The 15155-nt window shown below is 42.7% G+C and overlaps 1 long non-coding RNA gene across 1 annotated transcript in view; it reads left to right on the top strand.

Moving 5' to 3' along the window:
- The window catches only part of LOC101902504 (uncharacterized), a 36336-nt gene extending 25395 nt beyond the window's left edge, over positions 1 to 10941 (top strand). Inside the window, exons 2-3 of the long non-coding RNA XR_009496425.1 lie at positions 5245 to 5320; positions 5431 to 10941. This is a non-coding gene — a long non-coding RNA (uncharacterized lncRNA). The remainder of the gene's footprint in view (positions 1 to 5244; positions 5321 to 5430) is intronic.
- The last annotated feature ends 4214 nt before the right edge of the window (positions 10942 to 15155 follow it).

Genomic DNA, 15155 nt, shown 5'->3' with positions numbered 1-15155 from the left:
GCCAGTTTTGTTTTATTCACTCCTCCCACCACTACTTTGTTTTGTTGGCAGTTTTTAAAGCAAATTCCTAATGTCATATCATTCTATGGATAAATATTGAATAAGTATTTCTAACAGGTAAGGACTTCTGAAAGAACAAAATAAGACCATTAGCACACCCAATACAATTAACAGTAGCTTAAAAAAATATTAGATAATGATGTGTTCAGTTTTCCTGGTTGATTTAATCTTTTTTTTTCCATTGGTTTGTTTGAATCAGTAAAAGAATTATTGGAGCTTTACAAAATATTTTAAAAAACACTTTAAAAACTGCTGTCTTGATTGTGGTCTGTGAGCCGTCTGCTTGGAGGTTATTTCCTGTTGTCCTGAACGGCGCTCACTGGCTTGTGGGTGATTGGCGCATGCTGAGCCAGACGCCACAAGTAACAGTGTGGTTCCCAGCCAGTTTCCCCGAGGGGCCCGCACGGGAACTCAGAGGCCCCAAGGAGACAAGGGAATTGGTGTCCCCAACACTCCAGATTCTTACAGGAATAGGCTGCCTCAGAGATCCAGGTGTCTCTGGGCTTTTACTCCCCAAGAGCAGCGTGGGGTATGCTCTTCACCTCTAGTTTCTGCACCCCCTTCTCCACTGTCCCTCATGCAGGAATGCTACCTCGAGCACTTCTGCCATGCAATCCTAAGAGGAGGAAGCTGGGTCATCTGTAGCCCAGGAGAGCTAGGGATGTGCTTAGGGATTAGAGGAGACCCTGGGCAGCTGGTGAGGCAGGTGGAACCCGTGTATTTGGAGACAAGAAACCTAATGTACTGTGCCCTGCACAGGGGCAGACTGTGACAGAACAAAGGGCTGTGGATCACATGCATCACGGTGTGTGGGGGAGGGCGGGCATTGGCTTCCTGTGTGAACACCTGCAGACTGAAGAACAAGGCCTGTCAATCTGGTGTGTACATTACATGTCAATCCTGTGTGTATTTTTATCCTATTTCCATAAAAGATCCAGGTGGGTAATAGGTACATCATTAGAATGGGTTAAAGACTTGACACATGGGCCATCCTTTGCACACACTCAGCAGGATTTTTCAATGATAAGTCTTTGTTAAAGGATCTGCACATTTATTAATATGCACCTTCTATTTTTAAGTCATATAACACCTCAAATTAGAGTAAGGATTAAAATAAATAAATACCAAGTACAAGTTTAAATAATGTGCTTAGCTATTATAAGCTTTCTTATCTGAACACTTTCCTTTTGGAAAAACAATTTTATGAACTGTTTCACAATCCAAAAGGTATTAAATTATCCTTTCTACCTTTTGTAGAGACAATTATATAATAAATATTGTTGTACTTCTCACCCAGTTTAAGAATTAGTATGATATGAATATATATGGAAGCTTCTTAAATGGCTTCTTATCCAGCCCCCATCACCCCACAGGGGTTTCTCTCCTACATGTCTTTATACTTATTTGTTTGTATTAAAATTAATATATATCAATAATAAATAATAGTAAATATTAATAATAAATAGTAAATATTTGCCTGCCTCTTGAGAAACTTATATGCAGGTCAGGAAGCAACAGTTAGAACTGGACATGGAACAACAGACTGGTTCCAAATAGGGAAAGGAGTATGTCAAGGCTGTATATTGTCACCCTGCTTATTTAACTTATATGCAGAGTACATCATGAGAAACGCTGGCCTGGAAGAAGCACAAGCTGGAATCGAGATTGCCAGGAGAAATATCAATAACCTCAGATATGCAGATGACACCACCCTTATGGCAGAAAGTAAAAAGCCTCTTGATGAAAGTGAAAGAGGAGAGTGAAAAAGTTGGCTTAAAGCTCAACATTCAGAAAACTAAGATCATAGCATCTGGTCCCATGACTTCATGGGAAATAGATGGGGAAACAGTGGAAACATTGTCAGACTTTATTTTGGGGGCTCCAAAATCACTGCAGATGGTGACTGCAGCCATGAAATTAAAATAAGCTTACTCCTTGGAAGGAAAGTTATGACCAACCTAGATAGCATGTTCAAAAGCAGAGATATTACTTTGCCAACAAAAGTCCATCTAGTCAAAGCTATGGTTTTTCCAGTAGTCATGTATGCATGTGAGAGTTGGACTGTGAAGAAAGCTGAGCACCGAAGAATTGATGCTTTTGAACTGTGGTGTTGGAGAAGACTCTTCTTGAACTGCAAGGAGATTCAACCAGTCCATTCTAAAGGAGATCAGTCCTGGTATTCTTTGGAAGGACTGATGCTAAAGCTGAAACTCCAATACTTTGGCCACCTGATGCGAAGAGCTGACTCATTGGAAAAGACCCTGATGCTGGGAGGGATTGGGGGCAGGAGGAGAAGGGGACGACAGAGGATGAGATGGCTCGATGGCATCACCGACTCGATGGAATCACCAACTCGATGGACATGAGTTTGGGTGAACTCTGGGAGTTTGGTGATGGACAGGGAGGCCTGGCATGCTGCGATTCATGGGGTTGCAAAGAGTCGGACACGACTGAGTGACTGAACTGACTGACTGATTTGCATGTTTTAAAACATGCTAACTTTAGCATCATACAATATGTAGAGAATTACATACTTGATTTTCTTTATACAATGAAGGGGCCCAGGACTTCTGTGTGGCACCTGGACATCTCTTTTCCAACTTGCTATTCCGAAGAATGGCACTAATTACCTTCTTGACGCCTCTCAGTTGTTGCTCTTATTTTTCTCTGTCCTGGCTGAGCGTTTTGAGTCTTCGTAAACCACCTCCCCTCTTGGTGGCTCTGGACTCTGCCAGACCTAGCCTGAAACCTTTCTGTGTTACTCAACAGCTCTATAACCTTTGGCAAATTACTTCACTTCTTTGAGCTTTCAAGTTCCTCTGCATTGTATAATTTTTGTATAATTTCTTCAATTTCATCTATAAACCAAATTATATTAGTACTTGTAAAACAGAATATTGGTACTCACCCCAGACTTGTGAGGTTTAAAGAAGACAGTGCAGGTTAGGGGCTTAGCACTGGTGCTAGGTCCATCTGAATTTTTCCCTCATTTTTGCAACCTGACATCTTTGAAGGAATCAGCGTTGAGACAAATGCTCCCTTAGCTCCAGATTCCCCAAGACATGGTGCACTTCCTAGACTCCCCTTCAGGACTGAGGTGTTCATTCCTCCAGCTGCTGCCCATAGCTGGGTCTATCCCAGAATCGGCCCCTCAGCTGAAGAGGGCTGCTTTGGCCAAAGTTTCACTTCTTCCCAGAGGCAGCCCACATCCAGTGACTGGTCTGTGAAGAAGGAGGTGCAAAGGCCCAGCCCCCTGCCCCCACGCGGGGACACCTCTGAAGAACCCTCTGGCTCCAGAGCTGCTTCTGGGTCTGCTCAGGCCTTTGTTGCGACATAGCCCAGCCTCTCCCTCTGCTCAGTCCTGTCTTCTTTCCCAGAGGTGTTGTTCTCAAGAGCTCTTCTCAGTAAACCTCTTGTGTGCAGATGTCTCAGAGTCTGTTTCTCAAGGGACCTGACCTGAGACACAGCGGAAAATAAAATCACCAAGTCAGGGGACTCACTGGCACGTGGGTGGGGCTGGCACTGCTTTTCTCTACCTCACTCTCCATCTCCAGACCCTGGTCAGTCTTTGTGGGCCCCCAGAGGGAAGGCAGACCTAATGGATTTTATAGGTCTGCTCTTCAGCAACCCTGGGCCTATGCTAGATCTTTTCTACTTTAAAATTGCAGGAGTAATATGTGAATACATACTTTTTGTAAAAATATCAACCAGCAGAATAGCCAGAGCAAGAGCCTCTCCACTGGGCTACCTGGAGACAAACCCACTCTGCTCCCCAGAGACAACTTTCCAGATGTATTTCTATGCATTTATGCAGACATGTATGTACATATAAAAATGGGTGGTTTCACAGGGTTACATGTTTAAAATAGGAATAGATTACACCATGCGTATTGATAAGCAGCTCACTGTTTTTCACTTCCTGTGTCTTGGAAACCTTTCCATGTCAGTGCTCAGCATATCATTTTCATCTGTTCTTTCTAATGGCTGTGTGACATTCCCTGAGATGACTATCTCCTGCCTTATTAGGCCACACCTTTACTAGAGGACTTCTTTTCCCAGTGGTATGCTTTGATAAACAGTGTTGTGATTAACATTTCTGTCTGTGCTTTTAAACATTTCTTCTCTGTGCATACATTTCTCTAGGTTAACTGTTAGAATGCTGAGTCAAGGAGCACAGCATATTTTAAAATTTGATCCGACATAACTGCCCTCCTAACTCCCAACACTGGATATTTTCTTTCTCTTTCCTTCTATTTTTATTGAGATATAATTGATGTATAATATTCTGTAAGTTTAAGGTATACAAGTGATGATCTGATACACAAAGATTATGAAATTGTTATCACAATAAGGTTAGTTAGCACAACTATCACCTCACATAGTTACTATTTTGTTATTGTTGTTATGGTGAGAACATATAAAGATTTACTCTTAGCAACTTACAAGTATGTAATACAGTATTGTTAACTATGGAAGAATTGATGCTTTTGAACTGTGGTGTTAGAGAGGACTCTTGAGAGTCCCTTGGACTACAAGGAGATCCAACCAGTCCATTCTAAAGGAGATCAGCCCTGAGTGTTCTTTGGAAGGAATGATGCTAAAGCTGAAACTCCAGTACTTTGGCAACCTCATGCGAAGAGTTGACTCATTGGAAAAGACTCTGATGCTGGGAGGGACTGGGGACAGGAGGAGAAGGGAACGACAGAGGATGAGATGGCTGGATGGCATCACTGATTCGATGGACGTGAGTCTGAGTGAACTCCAGGAGTTGGCTATGGACAGGGAGGCCTGGCGTGCTGCGATTCATGGGGTCGCAAAGAGTTGGACACGGCTGAGTGACTGAACTGAACTGAACTATGGTCACCATGCTGTACATTAGATCCCTAGAACTCAGTCCTCCTACAACTGATAGTTTATATTCTGACCAAAATCTCCTCATTTTCCCCACCCTGTAAGCCCCTGGAACCACCAGTCTACTTTGTTTCAATGAGTTTGGCTTTTTTAGGTTCCACATGTAAGTGAGATTATATAGTATTTGTCTTATCACCTGTCTTTTTGAGAATAACCATTCTAACAGATTTAAATGATATCTCATGGTAGTTTTGATTTACATTTCCCTGATAATTGAGTACCTTTTCATGTACTACTTGGCCATTTATATGTCTTCTTTGGAATTCTATTCAGGTCAATTATTTGGAAGAGTTTAAAAAGGATTGGAATTCACCAGTGGAGCTATCTAGTCCTGAACTTTTCTTTGTTGGTAAGTTTTAAATTATTGATTTAATCTCCTTATTCATTACCAGCAGTTCAGATTTTCTAATTCTTCATGATTCAGTGTTGATTGGTTGTATATTTATCAATTTATTCCAGGTTGTCCAATTTGCTGGGCTATAACGTGGCACTGTGATAAAGAGACTGCCTGCCAAAGCAAGAGATGTGGTCTCGATCTCTGGGTTGTGAAGATCCCCTGGAGTAGGAAATGGCAATCCATTCCAGTATTCTTGCCTGGGAAATTCCATGGACAGAGAAGCCTGGTAGGCTGCAGTCCATGGGGCCACAAAGAGTCAGACATGACTGAGCGACTGAATACAGCACAGTTGTTCATAGTAGTCTCTTAGGATCCTTTGTATTTCTGTGGTATCACTTGTAATGTCTCCTCTTTCCTTTATAATTTTATTTATTTGAATTCTTTGTCTTCTTTTTTTCTTGGTAGGTCAAACTGAAATTCCAACACTGGATATTACCTGTTTTTTTTAATGTTTGCTAGTTTGATGAACTATAACATTTTAGTGTTTTAATTGTATTTTTGTTTACCGTGAGAAATGGAATATTTTCCTTTGCCGTTTTCCATTTCTATTTCTTTTACTATGAAGTACCTCTTTATATTCTTTCCCCCTTTTTATTAAATGGTTCACCTTATTAATGAATTGTAAGAATTATTGACATACTGAATATTAGCCTTAGCTTGTTTTACATGCTGCAGACATTTAAATGTTATTTTAACTTTGTGATGTTTTTATGGCTCCAAATTTTGGATGATTATGTGGCCCAGGTTTTTAATCTTTTTTCTTTGTGGCTTCGGTGCTTTTCTACCTTCAGTAGGCCTTCCTCATCCCATGGTTATAAACAAATGAAGACATTTATTAAAGTCGCAGTGAGCTGTAGGCCAGCATTTCCTTGGCTGTAGAGACTTAGGAGAGAAGCCCAGGTTGGGTTGGCTCTGCCTGGAGGCCAACAGTTCCACACTTCCTTCATCCAGGGCAAAGAAAAGAGGCCACAGCTTGTGGATGGTCACCACTGCCATGAAGCAAGTCTAGACAGAGGCCTTCAAGCTGCTCTTGCTGTCCGCTCCATCCTGGGAGGGTGCAGGAAGCATGAGGCCACTGGGAAGACTGAGTCATGGAGAGTCCCATGCCTTCCTGCCCAAAGCCCCTGACATGCTCAGCAGTCCCAGAACAGTGCAGGCAAGCTTCATAAGAGAGAGATTTTGAGGATGCGCTGTCAAGTAGTAGAAAAAACAGACATAGAGTTGTGGTTCTGATGGTAAACGTGAAAGCATCTGTTGTCACAAGGTCTCACTCAAGCATCCGTATTTGTTTTTTTTTTTTTTTTTTAATTTTTATCATTTAGTAGCATTTTAAATTTTTTATTTATTGTTTTAATTGGAGGCTAATTACTTTACAATATTGTGGTGGTTTTTGCCATACACTGACATGGATCAGCCATGGGTATACATCTGTTCTCCATCCTGAACCCCCCCTCCCACCTCCTTCTGCATCCAATCCCTCTGGGTCATCCCAGTGCACTAGCCCTGAGCACCCTGCCTCAGGCACTAAAGCATGGACTGGCGTGCATGGACTGGCAATCTATTTCACATATGATAATATACATGTTTCAATGCTCTTCTCTCAAATCATCCCACCCTTGCCTTCTCCCACAGAGTCCAACAGTCTGTTCTTTACATTTGTTTCTTTCGCTGTCTCGCATATAGGGTCATCGTTACCATCTTTCTAAATTCCATATATATGTGTTAGTATACTGTATTGGTGTTTTTCTTTCTGACTTCGCTCTGTATAATAGGCTCCAGTTTCATCCACCTCATCAGAACTGATTCAAATGCATTCTTTTTAAAATCTGAGTAATACTCCATTGTGTATATGTACCACAGCTTTCTTATCCATTCATCTGCCGATGGACATCTAGGTTGCTTCCATGTCCTGGCTATTGTAAACAGTGCTGCGATGAACACTGGGGTACATGTGTCTCTTTCAATTCTGGTTTCCTCAGTGTGTATGCCCAGCAATGGGATTGCTGGGTTGTATGGCAGTTCTATTTCCAAATTTTTAAGGAATCTCCACATTGTTCTCCATAGTGGCTGTACTAGTTTACATTCCCACCAACAGTGTAAGAGGGTTCCTTTTTCTCCACACCCTCTCCAGCATTTATTGTTTGTAGACTTTTTGATAGCAGCCATTCTGACTGGTGTGGGATGGTACCTCATTGTGGTTTTGATTTGCAGTTGTCTGATAATGACTCATGTTGAGCATCTTTTCATGTGTTTGTTAGCCATCTGTATGTCTTCTTTGGGGAAATGTCTGTTTAGTTCTTTGGCCCATTTTTTGGACTGGGTCGCTTATTTTTCTGGAATTGAGCTGCAGGAGTTGCTTGTGTATTTTTGAGATTAATTGTTTGTCAGTAAGCATCCACATTTGTAGCACACTGTGCTAGACAGTGTGCGTAGGGAGTGAGCCTGCCCTAGTAGAGACGGCCCCCGCCCCAAAGGTGCTGTGATCTGGGTCACTCAGGTCTGTGACTGGGCTCTTTCGCAGCTGTGGAGCTATGGGCAAACCAGTGACCTTCTAGGGTCTTGATCATCTCCTCTGTAAAATGAGCATCATCCTGGCTTGGGGGGCAGTACGTGCTGTGAGGGTTGATGAGTTAGTAGGTGAGAAAGTGAACTGTTAGTGTTCTAGAAACGATAGCATTATTGTTATACTTGGAGGCTCAGGAGAAGACATGGTCTCTGTCCTCAAGGAGCTTGTGATGCACAAGCTCCTTGGAAACAGAAAACAGAAACAGAAAAAAACAGACACAGAAAACAGAAACAGAAAACAGCTCAGGGCAGGAAATGATCAAGTTGTCAAACTGTACAGTAGTAGAAATTGGAGAAGGATTCAGGTGGCCCGAGAACAATCCTATGTGTGGTTGTGTTGTTATGAAAGTTGCCAAAGTGGTTTGTATGAAGTGAAATGAAGCAGTGCAAAGGTGATCCATCACCGTGTTAGTAGAATCTCTTTGTCCTACCTCGTTCCAAAGTACAGTGGAGCATCACCTGGGGCAGCTCCTGTCCCAAACTCCTCCTCACTCGAAGGATGACTCAGCCTCAAGTGCCTGCAGGGCTTTCCTCCACTGCCAGGATTCCACTGACAGCCTTGGTGAAGTGCCCCTATGACAGCTTCTGTGTATCTAACAGGAATAACCAAATAGCATTTAGAGGGAAAGGCTGAGAAACTGGCTGTTGGGGTCTGAGTAATGAAAAGGCAACATATCCCATGCTGAGTCTTCTCAGCGGAACTTCAGTCTTACTTCACAGTGTGTCCCCAGAGAAATGCAGATATTCATCAGAGAAGGACAAGACATTGAAGGCGAGGGAGGTTGGGGTGATGCTTTCAGTCATAGCTGGCTGCAGAGCTTATGTATGAGGGCTGGCGATTCTACCATGGTAACAGAGAAGAGGCCTCTGACTGGCCTGTGCGTTATTTTGCCTTTGCTCAGCTGTGGGCTTGTGTAATCAGCACACAAGGTCCCCAGTCCATCTCTAAATGGGTCATTTTGCTTCCCAAGACCAGCTGCCTAAGAGCTAGTAGACTGGTCTTCTCTACAAAGGGTGGTGGTGGCTGGCTCACCTCTAGAAAATGATCCAGGGTAGGAGTGGCTACATAATTTGGAAGACCCAGTGCAAAATGAAATGTGAGACTCTTGTCCAAAAAGTAGGGAAGAAAAGTGTGATTAAAGGTACTAAAATATAAAGCTTTTTCTTTTAAAAGGATCTTATTACTTATAAATATAATAAGCATAATAATGTCACATAAATAACAGAATAAAAACTTACAAATACAAAAATACACTTCTAGTGTCATACAATATAGTAAATAACATTTTATTAACGCAATAACTTGACCATAGAATTTACTGGTTCGCTTTTTTGCAAATTTATTTCTTAGGTCATCAAAAGTTGTACTTTTAGCAGCTTCATTTTCAATTGATATAATTGAAAGTGACTTTAGTCACTCTTGGCAAATGCAAGATACTAAATAATTTTTAATAATTGCTAGTTTTGAGAAGGATCCTTCTCCTGGTACAACTGTTACTGGAAAGGTTATTTGTATTTTAGAGACTGAAAAAATACAGCAAATTACTACAAAGAATAAATTTTAGTACATCTAGAGCTGACGATCAGCTTCATGTTAAGTCTGAATTTAATTTTAAATATAAATTTACACAATGGCATTTTAATGTTTCTCTAGTATTTCTGGTAACTTGCAGAGGTTGAACAAGAAATTGAAAGCAGTTTCATGATTTGTGTATAATTTAAAATGCTTATTTATGCATTCTATTGCTTTATCTTCCATTATAATAAAAACTCTAAGTTGTCTTTCTTGTTAATAATTGGATAATCTGAAGCACTGTATGAAAATGTCCTTTCTGTTGAATGCAGTGGTCTTTAAATTTACTTTCCAAGTCTGTGGATATTTGCTTTGCAGTGCTGTTATATTTTTCAAAACTAGAGATTCTGAACTATTTAAAGAATTCTAATAACTTCCTGATAGGTTTTATTGCAATGTCCATGTGCACAATTTTATTTATTTATTTTTTTAAAATTTTATTTTGTAATAATTTACTGTCATAGTTTATTGCCTGAGCAATGGAAGTTCCCATCCCAGAGCTCAGACTGGCTCTGGTGGTTTCACTAGACTCCCATGGCTCCCACGAGGAGCTTCTCCCTTTTCTGGGGCTGTGGCCAGTGCCGCCATCAACACTTCTGCTGTTGCCACCACCACTGTCACTAACCTGAGCTTAAATCTGGGCCTGGCTGTCCCTTCAGCACATTGCCTGCTGTGCCCACAGGCTGGCTTGTGTGTGTGTGTGTGTGTGTGTGTGTGTGTGTGTGTGTGTTCTCTGCTGTTAGAGTCATCAGACTTTGCTTACAAAACACAAATTCGAAGATAACTTTATGAGATATTTCAAGAGAGTAGCCACAGCCAAATCTGAGAGTTGGGCCCTCAGCTCACACACCCATGGAGTCACCCCTGATTCAGGGGATGGGAGCAAACCCTGGAGGAGAAGCAAGCCAGAAAGCGCTCCAAGTTGGGAACCCTTAAAAAAAAAAACCCTTAAAAAAACCCTTAAACCAGAACTATGTTCTAAAAATGGAGACCCAGCACATACCAAGTTGCAAAGCAGGGCTTCCATACTGATAATCAGCTTGAAAGACTTACTTTGCAAGGGAGAGAGGAAACCACACTAAGCAATTGATGGTACTTACTCTCCCCACCTCTCCCCCAAGAGCTGGTGGCCTAGGCCTAGTGAGAGGCCTCAAGTGTCCGAAGGCCTTGCCCAGCCTGGGAGAAGAGTGTTCACTGGATGCAGAAACAAGGGACAAAAACAGACATGGTCTTATGTCTAGGCAAGATGACTGGTACTTGTTTTGAGCCAGTGTAAAAAGTGTTTTCTTCAGGATGATACTCAATTTATCCAAAGATGGAAGTGGGATTTCTCTCTTCATCCAGGATACTCCAAATAGGACATGTTCAATAGCGAAGCTGGTACCTTAGAACATTTTTGCAACTTTATTTTCTTTTTAAAGATTTTTATTTTTTAAGTGAACTATAGTTGATTTACATTGTCAATTTCTGTTGGACAGAAAATTGATTCAGTTATACATATACATTGAGTTATATAATATATACATTCTTTTTAAAAATATTCTTTACCATTATGGTTTATCATAGAATTTTTTACATATAAAATTTTATTTATTTGTCTTTGGCTGTGCTGGGCCTTCATTGCCGTGGGTGCTTTCTCTATCTGCGGTGAGCGTGGGCCACTCTCTAGTTGTGCCACACAGGCGTCTCACTGCCGTGGCTCCTCTTGTTGTGGAGCACAAACTCTAGGGTGTGCAGGCTTCAGTGGCTGCTTAGCTTCCCCTCAGCATGTGCGACGTTCCCAGATCAGGGATCGAACCTGTGTCTCCTACCTTGGCAGGATTCTTTACCACTGAGCCCCCAGGGAAGCCCTGTCTTTTTGAATCATAGTTTTGTCTGAGTATATGCCCAGGAGTGGGATTGCTGGGTTACGTGGTGATTCTGACTTTAGTTTTCTGAGGGACCTCTACACTGTTCTCCACAGTGTACACTGTTCCCACTGCACCAGCCTACATTCCCACCAACAGTGTAGGAGGGATCCCTTGTCTCCATACCCTCTCCAGAATTTGTTGTTTGCACACTTTCTAATGATGGCCATCCTGACTGGTGTGATGGGAATGACACTGTTGTTTTTGCATTTTATTTTGTTTTATTTTTAATTTTGTTTTACATGTAATGACCTTGTCTGTTGTAGTTTTGATTTTCATTTCTCTAATAAATAGCAGTGTTGAGCATCTTTTCATGTGCCTATAGGCCATCTGTATTTCCTAGTGAAGGTGACTAACTTTAGCTAAATTTAGTGGCCATTTAAATTTCTTCTTTTGTGAATTGCCTTTCTGTTTCCTTTTCTTCTCTTTCTACTGGGACTTAATTTTTATTAATGTAGGAATTATTATGTATTCCATGTTCTTTTTTTTTAAATTTTATTTTATTTTTTAACTTTACAATATTGTATTGGTTTTGCCATATATTGAAATGAATCCGCCACAGGTATACATGTGTTCCCCGAGACTAACACACATTTAATCCATCTAGAATTTACTTGGTGTGTGGTGCAAGGTGCTGCTGCCGCTGCTAAGTTGCTTCAGTCGTGTCCGACTCTGTGCAACCCCATAGACAGCACCCCCACCAGGCTCCCCCATCCCTGGGATTCTCCAGGCACGAACACTGGAGTGGGTTGCCATTTCCTTCTCCAATGCATGAAAGTGAAAAGTCAAAGTGAAGTCGCTCAGTCGTGTCCAACTCTTAGCGACCTCATGGACTGCAGTCCACCAGGTTCCTCCGCCCATGGGATTTTCCAGGCAAGAGTATTGGAGTGGGGTGCCATGGTAAGAACTGAATTTATTATTTTCTATCCTGAACACCAAGTCTAACACCATTAACTAAAAGGTTTTCCTTTCCCAATTAATTTATCATTAATTAATTAAGTAATCCATTCATACATTCAATGAATATTTGTTGAGATTCTGCTACGTGCCAGGCACTTGAAAACAGTAACGGGAAAAAAAGACAAAATGGGAAAAAAAAACCCTCTGTCCTAGAGAGGTATACATTCTTGCAGAGGAGACAGACAATGAACAAAGTATATAGTGTGCCAGATAGTGATACCATCTGTGAAGAAAAATGAAGCAGAGCGGGAGGACAAGGACTGTGGAGGAAGCATTGGTACCGCAAATGGAGTGGCTGGGGAAGGCCGCTTACAAACTCGTGTCCTTAACATTTGAGCAGAGAGTTGAAGAAAGTGAGTGAGGATGTGAATATATGAAGGAAGAAAGTGCCAGGCAGAGAGAGTGATGAGTACAAAGAGTGTGCTTGGTGTGTTCAGGAAGACCAACCAGGAGACACATATGGTTGTCACAGAGAGATTAGCAGGAGAGGAAGTCAGAGAGGTAATGAGCACCTGGATCACAGAGGGCCTTGAGGGCATTGTCAGGACTTCAGCTTTTAGTCTGAGGAAGCTGGGGGAACATCACAGGGTTTTGAACAGGAGAGGACATCCTCTGACTTACACTTTATGTTTTAAAGATTTTTTTTTTATGTGGATCATTTTTTTATTTTTAAAATTTATTTCTTTTTGATGTGGACCGTATTTAAAGTCTTTATTGAATTTGTTACAATATTGCTTCTGCTTTTTATGTTTTGTTTTTCTGTCCCCGAGGCATTTGGAATCTTAGTTTCTTGATCAGGGATCGAACCCGCACCCCCTGAATTGGAAGGCAAAGTCTTAACCACTGGACTACCAGGGAAGCCCTGAAGTTACATTTTAAAAGATTCACCCTGGTTGCTGTGGCAGAGGAAGTTGGTGAAACTTTTTATCACCTCATTTTTTCTGTCTGTGTTTGAGGCTGTCTTAACAGATCCTCTGCTCTTAGTTGATATGAAGCTGCTTATGTGTTGCTGCAAAGGGCTGGACCTTCTTTGGAGGGAGGCCCCTGGTGATTATCATTGTCAGGGAAAGAGGGAGCATAATGGAACATGATAGTAGCATGGTGACTATAATGACCTCAGTAGATAAAGGGTTCTGTCACGCTTCCCAGAGAATTCTGGATACTTCAATGGACGCTGTATGATTATAATTATTTATTCCCAGAGCTTTATGTTCAAGTGACTGGCAATGAGATAGAACAGGCGCCAGATGGGTAGATACTAGCCAAAAGTTTAATTAGCTGAAGAAAGCGAGAAAGCAATGACAGCCTTAGGCTGATATCTCTTGAGACCTTAATAGCTAGAACTTCACAGTATCTCTTAGTGACAGCTTCCTCATCAAGGCAATTCCTTGTGGTTAGTTACATTCCCCTCCTGTTGTGCTCTTGGCTCCTTGAACCTCCTCTATCAAAACACTCATCACATAATGACCAGCCTAATTGCAAACCATAAACTTTGGTTTCTTCCAGACTGTAAACTCTGTTGCCTTGTTCCCACTCTATTCCTCGTTCCATGTACAGTATCTGCTAGAGAATGTGCCCAATAAGTAGTTGGTGAATGAATGAGAAACTGTCTTGGGACATGGAGCTATTATGTGGGATTTGCAGGTTGTTCTGGGGTCCTGCATTTTGTCAGCTGGGGATGGTGTCATATGCTGCACTTTTCCAGTGGGGATGTTCAGCTGGGTTGCCCCACAGGAATTCTCCCAGCTGTCCTAGTTGGCCTCCTGGGTTTTCTTGTTGGTTGAATCATCCTTGAGTGGACACCCTGGGGGCCCCTGCAGTTGGATGCCGTGTCTGGAGCAGCCACTGCTGCAGCCACGTGGGTGTGAGCTGGAGACCAAGCTCCTCTTAATCTCTGCGCCAGGCTGCTGACAATAAACAAGCTTTCCACCCAGCAGCTGTTGACAGTCGCCTCCCACACAGCCCACCAGAGCCCTGCCCGGAGGTGGCATGCCTCCCTCCCAGTTGCTCTAATAATAACAACACTATATTCTTAGCCAGAGCCCCAAGCTTTCACTCACATAGACACTTTTCACTTGTCTTAGAATGGGAGTCAGAGGAGCATAGAAACACAGGGAAGTCATCCGGACATTTGTTTAGCCATCTACAACTTAATCTGTTTGGGTTCAGGTTCTCTGACTCTCTTGCTCCTCTCCTGGATGCTGGACAGTGGGAAGGGGACAAGCAGAGCTGAGGAACAATGAGAAGCTGGTTTCTGGTCCCTTCCAGGCCATGAGGAGGGCCCCTGGGGAGACCTGGTCCTGGGCTCTTGTCCCCCCAGGGGCCTGGCGGCAGTTTGCTTCTGTGTCTGCCTGGGTCCTGAACCTAGGACAGGGAAGGCCTGTTAGGAGCAGCAGCCTCAGAGGGCAAGAAGGCTTGCTTTCCTTCTAAGAACCTTCTGTTTCCTTCTGCCTGGGCCTCTGCTCTTCAGAGAGGCGCTGTGGTGCTGCGGCCCTGCTCACGTGCTGCCCGGAGACCGGGCAGACGCCCAGAATGGGTGTGGGACTCGTCCATCACCCTCCTCGCAGCTGCCTGGCCTGTACGTACACACAGCCCATGGCCATGGGCTTGCATTTGACAGCACTGCGCTGACCGCATGTTTTCCAGCTCCTGAGAAGCCAGTGGAGGGGCACTTCCAGAATCGCATCCATGTCCTTCCTTCCGCCTCTCAGGCTAGCCAGCGGCTGAGAGGAGGAGAAATAGGAAGCCGACTAGTCAATGGCCCAATTCCTCCGCCCCCGTA

This window comes from Bos taurus, chromosome 11 (genome assembly GCF_002263795.3).
Source record: "Bos taurus isolate L1 Dominette 01449 registration number 42190680 breed Hereford chromosome 11, ARS-UCD2.0, whole genome shotgun sequence".
In the NCBI taxonomy this organism is placed as follows: Eukaryota; Metazoa; Chordata; class Mammalia; order Artiodactyla; family Bovidae; genus Bos; species Bos taurus.
Note: the sequence above shows the minus strand (reverse complement) of the source record. Positions and strands in the feature narration are given on the sequence as shown.